General features: G+C 46.7%; 1 pseudogene across 1 annotated transcript; it reads left to right on the top strand.

The window, feature by feature from the left end:
• Positions 1-294: 294 nt before the first annotated feature.
• Positions 295-20,348, top strand: LOC144694283 (uncharacterized; annotated as a pseudogene). The gene is made up of 3 exons (XR_013579701.1): positions 295-300; positions 2,102-2,245; positions 19,419-20,348. The product of XR_013579701.1 is annotated as an uncharacterized LOC144694283 (transcript).
• The last annotated feature ends 903 nt before the right edge of the window (positions 20,349-21,251 follow it).

The following is a 21,251-nucleotide window of genomic DNA, read 5'->3' as shown; positions in this document are numbered from 1 at the left end:
CGTCCCTGTGGGTTTACAAATGGAGATCCACTGCCCCCTAGCTGCCTATGTGATGTACCATAGCCAACTGCCAGGACAGTCACTTCCCGTCCATTAGAAATCTGGGGCACTGTTTCGAAGTTCTTCCAGTATCATTAGCTCCCTCACATTCTCACAATTCTGTTCAGGTTTCAGTGCCCGAAATCGCTGGTCCCATAACATTCCTTGTTACCATCCCAGCTGCTGTTAATACTGGACAAGTCAGATCCCAGAGTGAAACCTGGCTTGATAGGCCCTAACTTTGCTTTTGAAACCATGGAGGTTAGTTACTGAACACATTCACAACAGCCCGCTGATGAGCTTTTAATACAAAGAATAAAATATTTATTAAAACAAGAAAAGTGAACTATATTACGTCAGACAAAAAGAAATTTGAGAAGATTGCAATACAAGCACAAGAAAATGATTTAAATTACACTATTCCTTTACCCAGTAATATCTTTACAGACACATGAACCAGTGAAGATTTACCAGTAACTTGACACAAAGGTTTCTTGCTTGAGACTGGCACAGTTGCAAATGGTTTTCTTCCAGTGAATTCCTGAGCATTCACTCAACGCTTTTCACCCAACTCGTATCTCTCTCTGAGACTCCCAAAACTGCACTCTAAACTCACTATTGCTTCAATTGCAGAGAAAACACATGCGTTCCCTATACTCATTCTTCTGGTAGCACCTCTGCTAAACTTATCACTTTACTGAGTTCCATAACTGATCCTTCAGTTAACTAAAATCCCAATAGACTGTGCCTTTACTTCTCAGAGAGCTTAAAATCACTGTTTTCTCTCTCTGACACACACAGAACTCTCTCCTGCCTCTGTCTCTGTGTCACTTGATCACTGTCACCCAGCAACAGCACAGTTTTTTCTCCTTTGTGTTATTTTCTCCACAATCACTAAACTTCTAACCCATCTCTTAACTTCAGGGGTTGTAAAGCCTCATTTAAAATGTATATAGACAAACAAACTCATAAAACCTGACCTTTTAGTCAACAGTCCATCCAGATTTCCCAGCACCAAGGTTCACACATTAAAAACCCAAATGAAACTGGAACCCTTTTTACCTTAATTCACAAACAAATATATATATGCAACTTCAAAATTATATATTGCTCCAAACATCTCCCCGCAGAAAAAAATGAAAAGGCATCTTTAAGAAATGCTTTCATTTTCTACTAAACAATTCCCTCTCATCACTATCTCTATATTAATTATATAGACCTACTCTAGCAGTAACAATGTATTTACATTAAATATACAAAGAAAAATGACATTACATAAAAATTATATTTCACATGTCCATTCTAATCACAACATCCATGTTCCTCCATATTTAAACTTTCGATAAAGTATCTGATATGATATTGTCTCTTCCTGCTACATGAATGATTTTCAAATTATATGGTTGCAGCATTAAACTCCAATGAAATAATCTCCCCGGATCCTTGATGCAAAATTTTGTTTAAATGGTTAGAGGACTATGGTCCATATAAATAATAGTCCCTGCAGAGTTGTCAGACTGGTCGACACATTATAGGAAGGATGTGATTGCACTGGAGGGGGTGCAGAGGAGATTCACCAGGATGTTGCCTGGGATGAAACATTTAAGTTATGAAGAGAGGTTGGATAGACTTGGGTTGTTTTCGTTGGAGCAGAGAAGACTGAGGGGCGCTTGATCGAGGTTTACAAGATTATGAGGGGCATGGACAGGGTGGGTAGGGAGCAGCTGTTCCCCTGAGTTGAAGGGTCGGTCATGAGGGGACATAAGTTCAAGGTGAGGGGCAGGAGGTTTAGGGGGGATGTGAGGAAAATCTTTTTTACCCAGAGGGTGGTTACGGTGTGGAATGCACTGCCTGGGAGGGTGGTGGAGGCGGGTTGCCTCACATCCTTTAAAAAGTACTTGGATGTGCACTTGGCACGTCATAACATTCAAGGCTATGGGCCAAGTGCTGGTCAATGGGATTAGGTAGGTAGGTCAGGTGTTTCTCACATGTTGGTGCAGACTCGATGGGCCGAAGGGCCTCTTCTGCACTGTGATTCTGTGATTTTGTGATTCACTACCAGTTGCTGGTACGGTTTTGGAAACGTGTCCACACCTTCCAAAAAGAAATCATTCACGTCTTCTGGCTCAAGTTACCCATCGAGATCGATGACTGGGGCTTCTGGAAAGTTCTGTGCCTCTCTGGCACCCTCTTGTGCTTTGTTCAGGTGTTGTCCTTTGCCATTCCAATGTTTTGCTGGGGGGTTTCGATGCCTCTTTCAAGCTCTGCAAACTCCTCCACTTGAAGATTAAAAAATTCCTTAAAGGCTGCTGATATTTCATTAAAGCTGGTTGAGGACTCATCGATACACTGCATCAGGATTACATCATCAGCAACTCAGCAAACAAGGATAAAAAGGATAAAAAGATTTCTTACTGAGACCTGATGTTTTCCAGCAGTTTAAAAACTCTGTTCTCCAGAACACCCAATTTTCCATTTCGTTTGGCAGTGGGATCAGTCTAAATTGATCTGGTAATTTGCATTTTTGATCCTTGGCCATTTACAAAGAACAAAGAACAGAGAACAAAGAAAAGTACAGCACAGGAACAGGCCCTTCGGCCCTCCAAGCCTGCGCCGATCATATTGCCCGTCAACTAAAACATTTTGCACTTCCGGGGTCCGTATCCCTCTATTCCCATCCAATTCATGTATTTGTCAAGCTGCCTCTTAAACACCACTATCGTACCTGCTTCCACCACCTCCTCTGGCAGCGAATTCCAGACACTCACTACCCTCTGCGTAAAAAACTTGCCATGCATATCTCCTCTAAAGTTTTCTCCTCTCACCTTGAATCTATGTCCCCTAGTAATTGACTCTTCCACCCTGGGAAAAAGCTTCTGACTATCTACTCTGTCCATGCCACTCATAATTTTAAACTGTAAACTTCTATCAAGTTGCCCCTCAATCTCCATCGCTCTAGTGAGAACAATCTGAGTTTCTCCAACCTCTCCTCATAGCTAATAACCTCCAGACCAGGCAGCATCCTGGTAAACCTCCTCTGCACCCTCTCCAATGCCTCCATATCCTTCTGGTAATGTGGCGACCAGAATTGCACACAATATTCCAAGTGTGGCCTAACCAAGGTTCTATACAGCTGCAGCATGACTTCCCAGCTTTTATACTCAATACCCCTGCCAATGAAAGCAAGCATGCCATATGCCTTCCTGACTACCTTATCTACCTGCGTTGCCACTTTCAGTGACCTGTGGATCTGTACACCCAGATCCCTCTGCTCATCAATGCACTTAAGGGTTCTGCCATTTACTGTATAATTCCTGCTTGTATTAGACCTTCCAAAACGCATTACCTCGCATTTGTCCGGATTAAACTCCATCTGCCATTTCTCCGCCCAAGTCTCCAACCGATCTATGTCCCATTGTATCCTTTGACAATCCTCTTCACTATTTGCAACTCCTCCAACCTTAGTGTCATCTGCAAACTTACTAATTAGCCCAGTTACACTTTCCTCCAAATCATTTATGTATACTACAAACAGCAAAGGTCCCAGCACTGATCCCTGCGGAACACCATTAGTCACAGCTCTCCATTCAGAAAAGCACCCTTCCACTGCTACTCTCTGTCTTCTATGACCAAGCCAATTCTGTACCCATCTTGCCAGCTCACCTCTGATCCCGCACGATTTTACCTTCTGTACCAGTCTGCCATGAGGCACCTTGTCAAAGGCCTTACTGAAATCCATGTATACAACATCCACTGCCCTTCCATCGTCGATCATCTTTGTCACTTCCTCGAAAAACTCGATTGAGTTAGTGAGATACGACCTCCCCTTCGCAAAACATGCTGCTTCTCACTAATACGCCCATTTGCTTCCAAATGGTAGTAAATCCTGTCACGAAGAATCTTCTCCAATAATTTCCCTACCACTGACGTAAGGCTCACCGGCCTGTAATTTTCTGGATTATCCCTGCTATCCTTCTTAAACAATGGAACAACATTGGCCATTGTCCAGTCCCCTGGGACCTCACCCGTAGCCAGTGAGGATACAAAGATTTCTGTCAAGGCCCCAACAATCTCCTCCCTTGACTCCCTCAGTACTCTGGGGGTAGATCCCATCTGGCCCTGAGGACTTATCCACCTTAATATTCTTCAAGATGCCTAACACCTCTTTTTTGATCTCAACATGATCCAGGCTATCTACACACTCTTCCCCGGACAAATCGACCGCTAAGTCCTTCTCTTTGGTAAATACTGAGTATCTCTCCCATTTCTTCTGGCTCCACACACAGATTCCCACCTCTGTCCCTGAGTGGGACTACCCTTTCCCTGGCTACCCTCTTGCTTTTTACATATGTATAAAAGGCCTTGGGATTTTCCTTAATCTTTGTTGCCATGACTTTTCATGACCCCTTTTAGCCCTCCTGACTCCCTGCTTAAGTTTCTTCCTACTTTCTTTATATTCTCCACGGGCTTCATCTGTTCCCAGCCTTCTAGCCCTTACGAATGCTTCTCTTTTCTTTTTGACTAATCTCACAATATCCTTCGTTATCCAAGGTTCCTGAAACTTGCCATACTTATCCTTCATCCTAGCAGGGACATGCCGGTCCTGAGTTCTTATCAACTGACGTTTGAATGCCCCCCACATGTCAGTTGTTGATTTGCCCTCAAACATCCGCCTCCAGTCTAGATTCCTCAGTTCCTGCCTAATATTGTTATAATTAGCCTTCCCCCAATTAAGCACCTTAACCTGAGGACTCCTGTTATCCTTATCGACCAGTACCTTGAAACTTACTGAATTATGGTCACTTTTCCCGAAATGCTTCCCTACTGAATCTTCGACCACCTGGCCGGGTTCATTCCCTAATACCAGGTCCAGTATTGCCCCTTCCCTAGTTGGACTATCTACATATTGTCTCAGGAAGCCCTCCTGGATGCACCTTACAAGTTCTGCACCATCCAAACCCCTAGCACTAAGTGATTCCCAGTCAATATAGGGAAAGTTAAAATCACCCACCACAACAATCCTATTGCTTTTATATCTTTCCAAAATCTGCCTATATAACTGTTCCTCAATCTCCCGCCGGCAATTGGGAGGCCTATAGTAAACCCCCAACATTGTGACTGCACCCTTCCTATTCCGGAACTCTACCCATATTGCCTCGCTGCATGAGCCCTCCGAGGTGTTCTCCTGTCGTACAGCTGTGATATTCCCCTTAACCAGCAGTGCAACTCCCCCACCTCTTCTACATCCCTCTCTATTCTGCCTGAAACATCTAAATCCTGGAACGCTTATCTGCCAATCCTGTCCATCCTTCAACCAAATCTCTGTAACAGCAATAACATCATAGTCCCACGTACTAATCCAAGCTCTAAGCTCATCTGCCTTGCCTGTTATACCCCTCGCATTGAAACAAATGCATTTCAGACCCCCAGTCCCACTGTGTTCAGTAATTTCTCCCTGCCTGCTCTTCCTCTTAGTCCTACTGGCCATATTCACTAGTTCCCAGTCATTTATTTCACCTGCTGACCTATTGCTCTGGTTCCCACCCCCCTGCCATACTAGTTTAAACCCTCCCGAGTGACACTAGCAAACCTTGCAGCCAGGATATTGGTGCCCCTCCAGTTTAGATGCAACCCATCCTTCTTGTACAGGTCCCACCTGCCCCGGAAGAGATCCCAATGATCCAGATATCGAAAACCCTCCCTCCTACACCATCTATTTAGCCACGTGTTTAGCTGCACTATCTTCCTATTTCTAGCCTCACTGGCACGTGGCACAGGGAGTAATCCTGAGATTACAACCCGAGAGGTCCTGTTTTTTAACTTTCTGCCTAACTCCCTGAGCTCCCGCTGCAGGACCTCGTCACTCTTCCTGCCTATGTCGTTAGTACCAATGTGAACCATGACCTCTGGCTGTTCTCCCTCCCCCTTCAGAATGTCCTGTGCCGATCAGAGACATCCTGGACCCTGGCACCAGGGAGGCAACATACCATCCTGCTGTCTCTTTCACCACCACAGAAGCGCCTATCTGAGCCCCTGACTATAGAGTCCCCTATGACAATTGTTCTTCTGTGCTTTGACCCCCTCTGCTGAACAACAGAGACAGCCGTGGTGCCACTGCTCTGGCTACTGCTGTTGTTTTCCCCTGATAGGCCATCCCCCCCCAACAGTATCCAAAATGGTATACCTGTTAGAGAGGGGGACAGCCACAGGGCATTTCTGCACTGACTGCCTGCCCCTTCTAGCGGTCACCCATCTATCTGTCTGTACCTTGGGTGTGACCACGTCTGTAAAACTCCTGTCAATGACGGTTTCCGCTGCCTGAATGCTCCTAAGTGCAACCAACTGCTGCTCCAACCAATCCATGCGGGTCTGTGAGGAGCTGCAATTGGGGACACTTCCTGCAGATGTAGTTGTCCGGGACACTTGAAGCGTCAGAGATTTCCCACATCCCACAGGTGAAGCACTTCACCCCAGCAACTGGCATTTCTACAACTATTTAATAAATTAATTTAAATCTAATAACTGCTTATTGACTCCTTATTAACTATACATTCCCTAGGGCTAGATTTCTACTATAAATGCTAAATTCTAAGAACAGTAATTCCCCTGCTTCTGGTCAAGATGCCCTCTACTTATTAATTAAGTGATTAATTTATTTGGTTTAATTAGTTTAAAAATGTCTTGGTTTCAAATTCAGTGTAGATTCTCTACCAGCCAATCAGGTCATGGATTTACCGTGACGCCACTTTTAACTTTTTTTAAGACCCGAGGTCCACCCTCCGACTCTGCTCCCTGGAACTAGGCCGTGAATCCCCGAGGTAAGGTTTTTATACTCACCGCTCTGGAACTCCGCCCTCCGACTCTGCTCCCTGGAACTAGGCCGCGAATCCCCGAGGTAAGGTTTTTATACTCACCGCTCTGGAACTCTGCCCTCCGACTCTGCTCCCTGGAACTAGGCCGTGAATCCCCGAGGTAAGGTTTTTATACTCACTGCTCTGGAATTCTGTCCTCCGACTCTGCTCCCTGGAACTAGGCCACGAATCCCTGAGGTCATGTTTTTATACTCACCGCTCTGGAACTCCATCCTCTGACTCTGCTCCCTGGAATTCTATTTTTTTTCTTTTGCAGTCACAGCTTTTAATGTGGTTGGCCTTTTAGGAATGGCTATGTAGTAACCATGTGTTTCTTCTCTGGTTTTCTGCACTTAGAGATTTAAATGTCATTGTCCTTTTAAGAATGGCTGTGCAGTAACTGTGCTTTTCCCCCTTCAAAATGGCTCCCTTATTGCTGTTTTTCTTTTCTCTCTCTCTGTTCTTTCTGTGTGTCAGTTTCGGCCAACTCCCACTGTGATCACAGGCTATTTTTTTAAAAACTTATCAACTGTTCTCCCTGCAGGAAACATTGGAAACAAATCATTTGGGCCCTCTAATGAATTTTTAAAACAGACAAAAGATCCTGAGAAGTGTGTTTTGAATTCTGCCTGCTGTTTTTGAGCATTTTTTTCTCTTCAGTGGAGTTTATTGCTGCTCTCTTGTTTTTAAGATGGCATCGCCAGTCTCTTTAGAGACAAAGGAGGGTTCCTGCACTCGCTGGTTTTGGCGGGCTCCACAAAATGGCAGCCGTGCACTTCTGGCTGAAAAGTATTTTAACAATGGCTGCATGGGTTGGCTATCTGTCGACTTGATTTATTCAGTGATGCAGTGTTGTGAGTACCAAGTATTTAAATTAACTGTAAGCTTGCTGTTTAAGGGTTCGGACAGTCATGAGGTTCCCAAGAGTTGAGTAAGTTAATTTTTTTGTTCTTTTCAACTCGGTGCCACGTGTTGAAGTTTAGAGTTGGGGATTAGGGTCAATGCCATTCAATTGGTGCTTCTGAGTGAATTAGTAAAAGGGGCTTCTCAGGACGGGCTGCAGCCTGGAAGTGGAAAGGGTTTCGCTCACCCTCACAGGCTATGGAAAGGGTTAAGTTCACCCTTACAGGCTATGGAAAGGGTTTAGCTCACTCCTACAGGCTATGGAAAGGGTTTAGCTCACTCCTACAGGCTATGGAAAGGGTTTAGCTCACTCCTACAGGCTATGGAAAGGGTTTAGCTCACTCCTACAGGCTATGGAAAGGATTTAGCTCACTCCTACAGGCTATGGAAAGGGTTTCGCTCACTCCTACAGGCTATGGAAAGGGTTTCGCTCACCCTCGCAGGCTATGAGCTCTGCCTGCTGAAGCTGAACTTCCAAGGGAGGTTGTGTGGAATCTTCTGCTGCAGCAAAACTTCTGCCTTTAGCTTTCAGGCTCTTCTCTCCACAGCTTTTCCTGATGAATTTTCTCAGCATCTGTAGGAGCTTCTTTCAGTTCAGAATCTATTGAAGATTTTCCTTTTCTTAGCTTTCCAGCATTCTTGTGAGGTTGAAGGTTTTTTGATCCCCAGCTGACACCAGGTTGTAATGGTGTTGGTTACAGAACATGTCTGTTAAGGAAGTCTTTATGTTAAGAAGATAAGAGCATAAGAAATAGGAGCAGGAATAGGCCATTCAGCCCTTCGAGCCGTCTCCACCATTCAATGAGATCATGGCTGATTTTATACTTCTACATCGTTTTCCTGCTCCATCTCCATATCCCTTAATGTTTTTAACGTGTCGAAATCTATCAATTTCTGTCTTGAACATACTCGATGATTGAGCTTCCACAGCCTCTGGGGTAGAGAATTCCAAAGATTCACCTCCCTCTGAGTGAAGAAATTCCTCCCCATTTCAGCCCTAAATGACCTGACCCTGATTCTGAGGCTGAATCCCCTCGTTCTGGACCACGCCCCCCCTGCCCCCACCCCCACACCCCCCGGCCCCCACACCCCTCTCCCACCCCCACACTCCCCCCACCCCAGCACTCCCCCGCCCCCAAACCCCTCCCCTGCCCCCACCATCCACCCTGCCCCCACACTCCCCCCATACCCCTACACCCCCCCCATACCCCTACACCCCCCAGCCCCCACCCCCAACACTCCCCCCCACCCCACCAACCCCCCCCACCCCCACACCTCTCCCGTGCCCCCACCATCCACCCTGTCCCCACTCCCCCACCCCCACCCCCCCTCCTTGCCCCCACACCCCTTCCCCTCCCCCACCACCCCCCTGCCCCCACACACCACCCTTGCCCCCATACCCCCCTGCCCCCACATGCCCCCATCCCCACACCCCCACCCCCCCTCCCTGCCCTCACATCCCTTCCCCGCCCCCACCAAACCCCCCCCTCCCAGCCCCCACCACCCCCATGCCCCCACACCCCCTACCCGTTCAGCCCCCTGCCCCCACCCCCCTCTCCCACCCCCTACCAAAGTGGATAACCTCACATTTCTCCATACTGTATTCCATCTGCCAAATTTTTTCCCACTCACTTAGCCTCTCCAAATCTCTTTGCAGCCCCTTTGGATCCTCCTCACAACTCACACTTTCACCGAGCTTTGTGTCTTCTGCAAACTTGGAAACATAACATTTAATCCCCATAACCAAAGCATTGATAGAGATTGTGAGTAGCTGGGGTCGAAGCACTGATCCTTGTGGTACCCCACGGGTCACAACCTGCCAAAGCGAGAATGACCCATTTATTCCTACTCTCTGTTTTCTGTCCTTTAACCAGTACTCACTCCATGCCAGTATATTCCCCACAATCCCATGTGCTCTAATTTTGTTTACCAACTTTTTGGTATCAAAAGATTTCTGAAAATCTAAATATACCATATCCATTGGTTCCCCTTTATATATTCTGCTAGTTACATCCTCAAAAAACTCCAACAGGTTTGTTAAACCTGATTTCCTTTTTATAAATCTATGTTGACTCTGCCCAACCCTACCATTATTTTCTAAGTGTCCTGTTATCACATCTTTGTTACAGATTTTCCCTTTGACTGATGTCAGGCTAACAAGCCTGTAGTTCCCTGTTTTCTCTCTCCCTCATTTCTCAAGTAGTGGGGTTACATTTGCCAGTTTCCAATCTGCAGGAACCATGGCCACCAATGCATCCATTATCCCTGCCACCACGTCTTTCACACTCTGGGTGTGGATCATCGGGTGTTATGACACAACAATTTGTAAAGGCTGAGTTATTTAAAATCCCAGAGGGAAACTTTAAATAACTGTCATAACCTATATTTTCAATTGACATGTTTGAGATGTTCTAGCGAAAAGGGTAAATAGGGTGGTCAACAGGACTTTAAACTAGAAAGTGGGGGGGAGGGAAGGGTAAAACCCCAAGAAGTATGACTAATGGGAAACAAAGCAGCAGGTTAGCATGTGGAGGGGTGGATTCAACTTCATGGAAAATTATGAAGAAACTGAAAAGAAAGGAGAGCCCAGGAGAGGCTATTAAAGTCTCCAGAACACAAAATAGGACAGAGTGTTTGGAAAGGACTAGGAATCTAACTTCAAGCACATCAGATAAAGGGACGACAATGAGAAAGGGGACGGGAAATACAGGACTGAAGGTGTTGTATCTGAATGCACGCAGTATACGAAATAAGGTAAATGAGCTTGTGGCGCAGATTGAAATTGGCAGGTATGATGTGGTGGGCATCACGGAGACATGGCTGCAAGGGGATCAGGACTGGGAGCTAAATATCCAAGGATATACATCCTATCGAAAAGATAGGCAGGTTGGCAGAGGGGGTGGGGTTGCTTTGTTAGTAAGAAATGAAATTAAATCGATAGCAAGAAATGATGTAGGGTCAGATGATGTAGAATCTGTGTGGGTAGAGTTGAGGAACCGCAAAGGTAAAAAAACCACAATGGGAGTTATATACAGGCCTCCGAACAGTAGTCAGGATGCACAAGATACACCAGGAGATAGAAAAGGTGTGTAAGAATGGCAAGGTTACAGTGATCATGGGGGATTTCAATATGCAGGTAGAATGGGAAAATCAGGTTGGTTGTGGATCCCAAGAAAAGGAATTTGTGGAATGTCTACGAGATGGCTTTTTGGAGCAGCTTGTGGTGGAGCCCACTAGGGAACAGGCAATTCTAGATTTAGTGATGTGTAATGAGGCAGATTTGATAAGGGAGCTTAAGGTGAAGGAACCCTTAGGGGGAAGTGATCATAATATGATAGAATTTACCCTGCAATTTGAGAGGAAAAAGCTGAAATCAGATGTAACGGTATTACAGTTGAATAAAGGCAAGCACAGAGGCATGAGGGAGGAGCTGGCCAGAATTGACTGGGAGATGAGCCTAGCAGGAAAGACAGTGGAACAGCAATGGCAGGAGTTTCTGGGAGTAATTTGGGAGACACAGCAAAAATTCATCCCTAGGAAGAAGAAGCATACTAAAGGGAGGACGAGGCAACCATGGCTGACAAGGGAAGTCAGGGACAGCATAAAAGCTAAAGAGAAAGCATACAATGTAGTGAAGAGCAGTGGGAAACCAGGGGATTGGGAAGCCTACAAAGACCAACAGAGGACAACTAAAAAAGAAATAAGGAGGGAGAAGATTAAATATGAGGGTAAACTAGCCAGTAATATAAAAGAAGATTGCAAGAGTTTTTTTAGATATATAAAGGTTAAGAGAGAGGCAAAAGTGGACATTGGGCTGCTGGAAAATGACGCTGGAGAAGTAGTAGTGGGGAACAAAGAAATGGCGGAGGAACTGAATAGGTACTTTGCGTCAGTCTTTACAGTGGAAGACACGAGTGACATCCCCAAAGTTCAAGAGAGTCGGGGGGCAGAGGTGAGAATGGTGGCTATTACCAAGGAGAAGGTGCTAGGAAAACTGAAAGGTCTGAAGGTGGATAAATCACCTGGACCAGATGGATTACACCCCAGAGTTCTGAAGGAGATAGCTGAAGAGATAGTGGAGGCGTTAGTGGCGATCTTTCAGGAATCACTGGAGTCAGGGAGGGTCCCAGAGGACTGGAAAATCACTAATGTAACCCCCCTATTTAAAAAGGGAGTGAGGCAAAAGACAGGAAATTACAGGCCGATTAGCCTGACCTCGGTCATTGGTAAGATTTTAGAGTCCATTATTAAGGATGAGATTTCAGAATACTTGGAAGTGCATGATAAAATCGGGCAAAGTCAGCATGGTTTCATCAAGAGGAGGTCATGCCTGACAAATCTATTAGAATTCTTTGAGGAGGTAATGAGTAGGTTAGACAAAGGAGAGCCAATGGATGTTATCTACTTGGACTTCCAGAAGGCCTTTGACAAGGTGCCGCACAGGAGGCTGCTCAGTAAGATAAGAGCCCATGGTGTTAGAGGCAAGGTACTAGCATGGATAGAAGATTGGCTGTCTGGCAGGAGCCAGAGAGTGGGGATAAGGGGGTCCTTCTCAGGATAGCGGCCGGTGACTAGTGGAGTTCCGCAGGGGTCAGTGTTGGGACCACAACTTTTCACTTAATACATTAATAAATGAGATAAAGGAACTGAGGGCATCCTGGCTAAGTTTGCAGATGATACAAAGATAGGTGGAGGGACAGGTAGTATTGAGGAGGCGGGGAGGCTGCAGAAGGATTTGGACAGGTTAGAAGAATGGGCAAAGAAATGGCAGATGGAATACAGTGTGGGGAAGAGTGGGGTCATGCACTTTGGTAGGAAGAATAGAGGCATAGACTATTTTCTAAATGGGGAGTGAATTCAGAAGTCTGGAGTGCAAAGGGACTTGGGAGTCCTAGTCCAGGATTCTCTTAAGGTTAACTTACAGTTTGAGTCAGTATTTAGGAAGGCAAATGCAATGTTGGCATTTATTTCGAGAGGACTAGAATATAAAAGCAGGGATGTGCTGCTGAGGCTTTATAAGTCTCTGGTCAGACCACATTTAGAATATTGTGAGCAATTTTGGGCCCTGTATCTCAGGAAGAATGTACTGGCCCTGGAGAGGGTCCAGAGGAGGTTCACGAGAATGATCCCAGGAATGAAAGGCTTAACATACGAGGAACGTTTGAGGACTCTGGGTCTATACTCGATGGAGTTTAGAAGGATGAGGGGGGGATCTGATCGAAACTTACAGAATACTGAAAGGCCTGGATAGAGTGGACGTGGGGAAGATGTTTCCATTAGTAGGAGAGATTAGGACCCGAGGGCACAGCCTCAGAGTAAAGGGAAGACCTTTTAGAACAGAGACGAGGAGAAACTTCTTTAGCCAGAGAGTGGTGAATCTATGGAATTCATTGCCACAGAAGGCTGTTTTTAGTGTTTTCCTCCATGAAGACTGACACAACGGCTGGAATTTTCCGGCCCCATTGGCATTGGGCATCATGGCAGGCTGGGGGAACAATATGGCAAGAAGGCCAAAAACCAGCTTAATGCCGTCATAAAACCACTTTGTGATTGTCCACTCCATCTGTCGATGATAATCCATTTTTTCCCACAGCCGCACATCGGTAATGTCATTTTAATATATTTGCATCTCTTTATAAGCCCTGCTCATCGGAATCATCCCCCATGTCAAACTGACCATCCACATCGGCCTGACTTCAGAATGCCGCGATTCACGACTGCCTATAAAAGGCGTGCACCTGGTGACCTGAGCTTTGAGGGGAACTTGGAGCTGAGTGAACGCAGCCTAGCACAGCGTTCCCGAGCATTGCCTGCAGGACATCAAGGAAGAGGCGCTGCACATTCGCAGGGACACAGGCAAGTCGCTTTCTCCTAGCTGGCTTCCGGTGCAGTGACAGGGCAAGGGCTCCAGCGCAGGTCAGGCTCGGGGGGGCGGGGGTTGGAGGGTTTGGGGTCAAGGCAGCACAGACAGGCTGAAGGAAATATTCAAGCACATGCTTAGGGGATGGGGGGAGGGGGGGGTGAGGGAAGTGGCCACACACTTGGAAAGACTTGTCAAAAGTGAACATTCTTAGCAGCTGAGAATGTTCAGCTGAGACCATTCACCAAGATATAGTAGCAGGGTTAGGGAGGTTAAGAGGGCCTAGTTGCACAGCCTGGGCACAGGTATTAGTCCCATGTACTTAACGTTCACTGTTGTCAATAAACTCCCAAGAATGTCTCCTTGCCTATGGCTCCTTGTTATAAGAACATCAGTAATAGGAGCAGGAGAAGGCCATTCGGCCCCTCGAGCCTGCTCATCATTTAGCAAGATCATGGCTGATCTGTTTGTGTTTCAATTTCCACATCCCCATACACCCCCCGATAACCTTTGATTCCCTTGTCTAACAAGAATCTATCTACCTCTGTCTTAAAAATATTCAATGACCCCCCTGCCTCCACCACCTTCTGAGGCAGAGAATTCCAAAGTCACACAACCCTCGGAGAGAAAATTTCTCTTCATCTCTATCCTAAAAGGGTGACCCCTAATTTTAAAACAGTGCCTCCTAGTTCTGGACTCACCCACAAGAGGAAACATCCTTTCCACATCCACCTTGTCAAGGCCGTTCAGGATCTTGTAGACTTCAATCAAATCACCCCTCAATCTTCTATGAACATACAAACACGGAGAAAGAGCAGGCCATTCAGCCCCTCGACCCTGCTCGGCCATTTAATAAGATCATGGCTGATCTGATAGTAACCTCAAATTTGCATTCCACCCACCCCCGATAACCTATCACCCCTTTGTTTACCAAGAATCTACTGACCTCTGCCTGAAAAATATATAAAGACCCTGCTTCCATTGCCTTTTCTGGAAGAGAGTTCCAAAGACTCATGACCCTGTGAGAGTAAAAATTTTGCCTCATCTCTGTTTTAAAAGGGCAACCCCTTATTTTTAAACAGTGACTCCCTAGTTCTAGATTCTCCCACAAGAGGAAACGTCCTCTCCACATCCACCCTGTTAAGACCCCTCAGGATCTTATATGCTTCAATCAAGTCGCCTCTTACTCTTCTAAACTCCAGAGGATACCACCCTGACCTGTCCTACCTTTCCTCATAAGATAGCCCACCCATTCCAGGTATTAATCTAGTAAACCTTCTCTGAACTGCTTCCAATGCAGTACACCCTTCCTTAAATAAGGTGACCAATGCTGTACACAGTACTCCAGATGTGGTCTCACCAATGCCCTGTATAACTGAAACATAACCTCCTACTTATGTATTCGATTCCCATTGCAATAAATGATAACATTCTAACTACTTGCTGTACCTGCGTACTAGTCTCTTGTGATTCATGCACTAGGACACGCAAATCCCTCTGCACTTCAGAGCTCTGCAATTTCTCACCATTTAGATAACATACTTCTTTTTTATTCTTCCTGCCAAAATGGGCAATTTCACGTTTTCCCATATTATACTCCATTTGCCAGATCTTTACCCACTCATTTAACCCACCTATATCTGTTTGTAGCCTCCTTATGTCCTCTTCACAACTTACTTTCCTATCTATCTTTCTAAACTCCAGTGGAAACAAGCCCAGTCTGTCCAACCTTTCCTCATAAGACAACCCACTCATTCCAGGTATCAATCTAGTAAACCTCCTGTGAACCGTCTCCAATACATTTACATCCTTCCTCAAATAAGGAGACCAAAACTGCACACAGTAATTGAGATGTGGTCTCACCAATGCCCTGTATAACTGAAGCATAACATCCTTACTTTTATGTTCAATTCCTCTCATAATTAAGGATAGTATTCCATTAGCCTTCTTAATTACTTGATGCACCTGCAAACTTACTTTTTGTGGGACTAGGTGGAGTGCCCTTTGAGAGGGCCAGTACAGGCTCAATGAGCCAAATGGCCTCCTTCTGCACTGTAAAGATACTGTGATACCGCGATGTACTAGAACACCCAGATCCCTCTGTACCTTGAATTCTGCAGTCGTTCTCTGTTTAAATAATACTCTGCTTTCTTGGTCTTCTTGCCAAAGTGAACAACTTCACATTTTCCCACATTAAACTCCATTTGCCAGATCTTTGTCCACTCACTCTATCTATTTATCACCGACTACAATCTCCTCATATCCTCTTCACAATATACTTTCCTACCTATCTTTGTGTCATCTGCAATTTAGTTACCATGTCTTCACTCCCCTCATCTAAGTCACTGATATAAATTGTAAAAAGTTGAGGCCCCAGTGGGACTCCACTCGTCACATTCTGCCAATCAGAAAAAGACCCATTTATAAACTTCAGTCAAATCATCCCCCATTCTTCTAAACTTCAGCAGAAACAATCCCAGTCTGTCCAACCTTTACTCATAAGACAATGAGCAATGTTCGTGTCACATTGACCTGCCAGGAGTGGGAGCCTCTGAAGCTTTTCTGCCCACTCAAGCAACACAAAAGCAAGTGCCACCAAATGCTCCAGAACTTTCACCCCTCGGGTGCAGGCTGCAAATTAATGTGAGTTTCAGGGGCAGCAAAGCTATTGGCCGACTGGGCAAGTTGTACAATCCCCTTGTGAAAGGCGGCCATGGCACAGTCACTGGCGGAGACGCTCACAGCCCCTTGTAATGTCTTTATTAAGGAGGTTTGGACCAGTCTCCCCCATGGTTCAAGCTAACACTGCAGCCTCGCAGTGCGGGTTAGGAGAATGCCTGTGCCTGAGCTGAGAGCACAGCGTGCAGTCCAATGGGCAAAGCTGCTGCCAATCGGTCAAGAAGAATGGGGCGGAGGTGGGTGGGGTTTCAGATAGCCAATGAGCACACTACACACTGACCATCCAAATAGCAGCCAGCACTCTCGTGCATGTGTGAAGGGGTCTTCAGACTTAACCAAGAGAGATTCTTAGTACACCTATACTAACCCACGCATCTCTCTCTTTGATCCTGCAGGAGGAGAACATCAGGATCATGGAGCCTGGTGATTTAGCAGATGCCTCATGGTTTACAGGGAGCAGAGAAGAAGACAAAGACAGCAGCGGAGGCAAAAACAGAAAATACTGGAAAAGCTCAGCATCTTTGGAGAGAAAAACAGAGTTAACGTTTCAAATCCGTGTGACTCTTCTTCAGAGCAGTGAAGGCGCCTGGCTTGGCAAAGGGAGGAGCATCTCCCTCAAGATGAAGGGGCAGCAGGGTCTGCTGAACACGTTACTGAAGACCCACAGAGAGCCATCGCTCGTAGGTACCTCACTAAACCCAGGATCTATAGACGGTGCCTGTCAATCCTGCAGATGACTGAGAACCAGTGTCACCAAAGACTGAGCATGTCTAGGGAACTGGCTGGTCACATTACCAGCTGCTGTGGGATTTGGTGCCACGGGAACATGGAGGGCATCCACTGCCAGTGGCTGTGAAAGTGACTGAGGTGCTCAATTCTTACAACTGTGACTCCTTCCAGGGCTCCACAGGTGACCTGTGCGGGATTTCGCAAGCTCCACGCACAAGTGTATCCAGGAGGTCATGGCTGCCATCTGTGCAAATGCACAGAACTTTGTACATTTCACCCGGGATCTGGCCAGGAAGCAAGAGCACTGGGATTTGTGCAGAATCTCTGGATTTCCACAGGTGCAGGGTGCAATCGACTGCACTCACCTTGCACTTGGATCCCAACCAGCAGTCAAACTCCATCAACCACAAGGGCTTCCACTCACTGAACGTGCAGCTGGTGTGTGACCACCACAAACACATCCTGTAGGTCTGCGAACAATTCCCAGGGAGCGTCCACATCTCCAACATCCTTAGCAGGTCTCGGATCCCTGACACCTTCTACAGAGGCTTCAGGGTTGGCTCCTCGAGGACAAGGGCTATGCACAGAGGCCGTGGCTGGTGACACCCGTGCTGTGGCCTCAGGCTGCAGTGATGGTGGTACCGAGGCTCATGCCGTGACCCAGACTTTGGTGGAGCAAACGATAGGCACATTGAAGATGAGGTCCTGGTGCCTTGACAGATCTGGTGAAGCACTGCATTCCAGTCCCCAGAGGGTGTCGTGCATTATCATCACTTGCTGCTCACTTCACAACCTGGCACTGCAACAAGGGGAGGACTGACTGAGGAGGAGATGGAGGAAACAAAAAACTACTGCGGATGCTGGAAATCCAAAACAAAAGAATTACCTGGAAAAACTCAGCAGGTCTGGCAGCATCGGCGGAGAAGAAAAGAGTTGACGTTTCGAGTCCTCATGACCCTTCAGCAGAACTGAGTGAAGTTAGGAGAGGGGTGAAATATAAGCTGGGTTAAGGTGTGGGGGGAGAGAGAGAGAGAGAGAGAAGTTGGGGGTGGGGGGTGGTGGTTGTAGGGACAAGCAAGCAGTGATAGGAGCAGATAATCAAAAGATGTTATAGACAAAGGAACAGAGAGGTGTTAAAGGTGATGATATTATCTAAGAGAATGTGCTAATTAAGAATGGATGGCAGGACACTCAAGGTACAGCTCTAGTGGGGGTGGGGAGGAAAGACTGACAGGGTATTACAGTTATAGATTTAAAAATAATGGAAATAGGTGGGAAAAGAAAAATCTATATAAATTATTGGAAAAAACAAAAGGGAGGGGGAAGAAATGGAAAGAGGGTGGGGATGGGGAAGGGAGTTTAAGATCTAAAATTGTTGAATTCAATATTCAGCCCGGAAGGCTGTAAAGTGCCTAGTCGGAAGATGAGGTGCTGTTCCTCCAGTTTGCGTTGAGCTTCACTGGAACAATGCAGCAAGCCAAGGACGGACATGTGGGCAAGAGAGCAGGGTGGAGTGTTAAAATGGCAAGCGACAGGGTGGTTTGGGTCTTTCTTGCACGTATCCTCCGATGAGGAGGACGCCAAAGGGGATGAAGGTGATGAGGCCATTGCATTGGCCAGACAAGGCAGGCACGCTCGGGAGTCCCTCATAGCTGCAAAATTCATGGAGGATGATGACGGGGTGCAGTGAAGACAGACCTGACATCCTCACCTTGCATTTGTGAATGACTCCTGTGGGGCTGATGGCAGCGCACATACTCTCAGCGCTCAGGCTCCTGTCATGGAGACACAGTGGGGGCCCTAATAATCGCTAGATTCCAAGAGGATGATGATGACATGCAGTGAGGACACTCCATAGATCTTCACATAGCCTCTGAGAATGTCTGACTCCTGCCTCGCTAAGGGCAGATCGCTTGCGCTCCACGATCAGGGTCATATCATCGAGACACAGCTGTGAAATTTAAGAGCACAGCATCACTGGTCACAGATGCTGAAGAGATGTGGGGGCCAGCCCCACCTTAAAGTTGCTGAGAGCACACAGAGAGAATGATGGAACTCTGTAACGCCTGCCCACGACATTCTGGCAGCAAAGACCAACACCATCGAGGTGCAGGTATCAGTAATGTGTCCAGTGAGTGTGAGGCTGGACCATCACTGAGGTCTGAAGGCTGCACAGAGCCGAGGGAAGTGGCCCTGGACTGAGACACCTGCCTTTATCTTATGCAAGAACGAAGGTTTCACATCTGAGTGACACGAACATTGCTCATCATAACAAGGAACCACAGGCAGGGAGACATTCTTGAGAGTTTATTTACAATAGTGAACTTTAAGTATGAGTGATTAATACTCGTGCCCAGGCTGTGCAACATGGGCTTCGCTTTCAGTTAATGGAGAATGGGCGGAGGGAAGAGGTCATTTGTGGCTCACGCGTTTGAGTGGAACTATCAACAGGAATGCCTCGGCACTCACGCTTTGAGCGGCCACCAGCACGCCGACCCTTTGACCCAAATGATCGATGCTATGAATGTGGAGAAAAGGGTCATTATGCTTATGACTGTCCTCGCTATAGCCGACGCAGAAGGAGCAGGTCCAGGACTAGATTGCGTTCACGCTCGCGGGGAAGAAGGTACACCCGCTCACACAGCCGTAACCATGGCAGAAGGTTCAGGTCTTTTTCTCCTCGGAGGTCCCGGTCTTTTTCACCAAGAAGGTCTCGGTCGTTTTCTCCTAAAAGGTCCAGGTCTAGATCGAGGTCACGATCCAGATCCAGGTCTCTGTCGAGGCAGAGAAGCAGGTCTCTATCTCCTCTAAGAAGATCCAAGTCCGGATCTCCGGTTCGAAGTCGCTCGCAGTCTAGATCACTTTCACCAAAGCGAAGTCGTACACCATCCGAAAACTCTCGTAGAAGTGCAAGTCCTGACCGAAATGACTAAGTTGCAAAGCAGAACTTTAGAATGAATGTTTTTTTTTGTTTACATTCTTTGAAGTTGTATGGGAATCTTCATTCTTTGTGGGTTTTTGATTTGATTTTAAATGTAAGGGCTTGTTTCTAACTTAATTTTTCATGCTTCCTTTTCCCCCTTTGTGGAAAACATGGCGCGGGTAGGACTGATGTTTTTTTTAAAAGAGTACACATCTTAGAGTAGAGACTAAATCCAGTAACCTGCATTTATTTTTCCTGCATAACTGTGTTGTATTCTTTTGTTCTAATATCAGATTCCTGTTGAAGTGTATCACATTTTTGTATCTGGAAACAGAAATAAATAAATTGTCCTGAGAAAAAAAAACATCTTAACGATCTTGTTGAGCTCGTTGTTGCTCAGTTTGGAGCTGGACACTGAGGAGAGAGGAGGTGTTCCTGCTGCTGCTGCTTTGCCTACTGAGTTCAACATTTAGATACTGCTGGTGTTCCTGAGGGGCCAGAGAGGAGAGAGAGGAAGAGAGAAGAGAGAAGAAGAAGAACAAGAAGACCATTTTCTTCTGTTTGGTTGCTGCAGGACAGGAAGGCCAGGAGGCCTGACCTTGGGACTTACAACATCCTAGGTGGGTGTTTGGACTTTCTGTTTTGTTTTTCAGGTGGGGGTTATTAAGAACTGTGTATTGTAGGGGGAGGCCAGAAGACCATCCAGAGGACTTGGGGAAGGAAGAGGGAGGGTGTGTGTGTGGTTACAAACCATCTTGCTACCACCCCTCCCGCACCCCCCAACCCAGCCTTTTCCAGTGGCCAGTATTGGCTGAAGCCATCGCCTCCCCCCCCTACCGGAAGACCAACAAGCCCCCACCCACATTCCTTCTTAGAACCAGAGACACCCACCTAGAGTTTTCCCCTTTCCCTCCTGTGCCTCCCTGTCCTCTGCCTCTCTCCCTCCGCTCCTCTCCTGCATAAAAGGGGGAGGTTATTTCACCCTCTCTCCCCCTTTCCCCCCAGGAAGGAGCTTTATTAAAAAATTTTTAAAAAACTTATATATATTTAAAAAAAAACACCAATACAATGGCCAATCCTTCCCAGGGTGGGTGTAGCTCGGGCCCAAAGTCCAAGTCACCATCGCCTGTGGCCGGGCCCTCGAGGGCTAACGTGGAGGTGGTGTTGTCACCGGTGGCAGGGCCTTCGAAAAAGACCTACGCGGGGGTGGCTGTTTCTGCAGCTCCTGCTGCTCCCGCGGCCCTGTCGCCATTCCACCTCCTCACGA

The sequence above is a fragment of the Cetorhinus maximus genome, chromosome 19 (assembly GCF_964194155.1).
Source record: "Cetorhinus maximus chromosome 19, sCetMax3.hap1.1, whole genome shotgun sequence".
NCBI lineage: Eukaryota > Metazoa > Chordata > Chondrichthyes > Lamniformes > Cetorhinidae > Cetorhinus > Cetorhinus maximus.
This window is presented reverse-complemented; position numbering and strand designations above follow the sequence as displayed.